Here is a 1,986-nt window from a genome sequence, read left to right as displayed (position 1 = left end):
ATTTTTAATTTAAGAATACCAAGCCTGATAATTGAAAGGGAAAAATATGTCTAAACTAAATTCATAAGTCTTTTATTCCAAGAGATCATGGACATATGAAATTATTATAAATTATGCATTGTCCTTTTCTGCAAGACAATAATGTATGAATGACAAATTGTACTCCTCGTGGTAAATAATAGAGGTGATAGTCATAAATTTTCGGAGCAAGTGTTAAATAATAGATGTGGCCGGATACGCAGTGCAACTTGTTCTCAAATGATGAGCCTTAAATAACTGAATTGAATGCTGTAAATATTTGCGGTCAGTGTTCGCGAGTTGACTACTCTAAGTTAATATTTTTACATTTTCAGATTATAAAATTGTGTTAACTCACTTTTCAACTCATAATACTAAAAACTTAGTTAAATTTATGAGTTAATAATCATCAAGTTTATTGTTTTTATATTTTAGCTTACAAAATCGTGTCAAACTCACTTTTAAATCATATTAATTTTTTTATTTAGTTATGTTTAGTGACTATATATATGAATTTCATAGAAATATCTCTATTGAATATGGTAAATTATAAACACGCATGGATTTAATTTCAATTATTTGGATTCAAAATATATTTAAATGAAATTATTCTCATGTTTATATTTTAATTATTTAATTATATAATTTTAATACCAACTTATTAGGAAAAATAAACTCTTACAAATTTACAATTCGAGTTTGTATCCCTATCATGAGTTTAACAATCCTATTTGTAGTCTTAATTTTAATCCTTACATTAAAACTTGAATTAAGATACACAAAAATTTTTATATTCACATATCAATATAAACTTACCTTACACCCTCTATACATAGTTCAATTACAACGTAAAAATAAACATTTACACATCAGAAATGGACAATATCCATTCTCAAACATATCAAGCCTCATCATGTTGGTTCTTGACTTCGAGAAATGGTATAGTGCCTTCAACTCTTAATATAATAATTAGATAACTAATTTGTAAATATTAAAAAATTAGTTAAGTTAGTTATTGATAATAAATATGTGTTAGTTTCTCTAAACTATCTTATTTAATTATGTGAATTACTCCTTAGTAAGAACCCCTTAATTTGTACAATCAATAATGATATTTTAGGAAAAATTATAAATTTAGGAGAAAAAAGTGAATTGAGTATTATATTCAAGACAAAATCTAACTCTCAACTAATTTTTATATTAGAGAGCAGAGATAGTATTTATGGAGTTAAGTTTGAGAATTAATTACTCATCAATTGAACCTGATAAATAATTAGTTCTTGAGCTATATTTAATAACCAATCCTAGAACATATTATTGAAGCTGAAGCTTCTCGATCATTCTTGTCACCTGTATTCCTAACAAACCCTTCATCCCCACTACTCTTCGCTATCCCTCCTTAAAATTCCTCTGTACAAAACCGCGATGCTGAACCATTAGCTTCACTATATCATATTGATTTTTAGACATAATTGACCCTAATTTGAAAAACCATAGTCGTATACTTTATGAAATTAATTGGGCTTCGTAAATGTTAATTTAGGCTCGCAGAGATTCTGAGTTTGGCCCACTTTGTTGAAATATTTGATTCATTTGTTTCCTTGTATTTTTTCCCTGTTTAGTTTTGTAGGCCTAAATTAGTGTGATGGGCCCGAATGTATGTAGCCCATGAGGATTAGTTTCTAGTTGCGTATCTGAGTGTAGTTTGATTGTCACTGTGACTTGTATATATAATGGGTCTCGGTAGGCCCGAAATGTAATCCATTTTTGATCTTAATGAAGTATTCAGATTGATCAAACTGTGCGTTTAGGAGGTATTTCGGGTTGCCACGTTCAACATGGCCTCAGAGCCAAACGTCACCGTTTAAGTGATGCTGCTGAAGAGCTCCTCGACGACGGTCTGCCAAGATAGCGCAGAGAAACCCTAATCCTCCACGTAAGAACCATGGGTGAAGAGAAGGTCACGCC

The 1,986-nt window shown here is 30.0% G+C and overlaps 1 non-coding gene across 1 annotated transcript; it reads right to left on the bottom strand.

The window, feature by feature from the left end:
* Positions 1–1,284: 1,284 nt before the first annotated feature.
* Positions 1,285–1,403, bottom strand: LOC114738551 (U6atac minor spliceosomal RNA). The gene has a single exon (XR_003739536.1). It is a non-coding gene; the product is annotated as a U6atac minor spliceosomal RNA (small nuclear RNA).
* Positions 1,404–1,986: the final 583 nt, after the last annotated feature.

Source organism: Neltuma alba, unplaced genomic scaffold (genome assembly GCF_004799145.2).
Source record: "Neltuma alba isolate B1F8T4 unplaced genomic scaffold, ASM479914v2 tig00013620_pilon, whole genome shotgun sequence".
Lineage (NCBI taxonomy): Eukaryota > Viridiplantae > Streptophyta > Magnoliopsida > Fabales > Fabaceae > Neltuma > Neltuma alba.
Note: the sequence above shows the minus strand (reverse complement) of the source record. Positions and strands in the feature narration are given on the sequence as shown.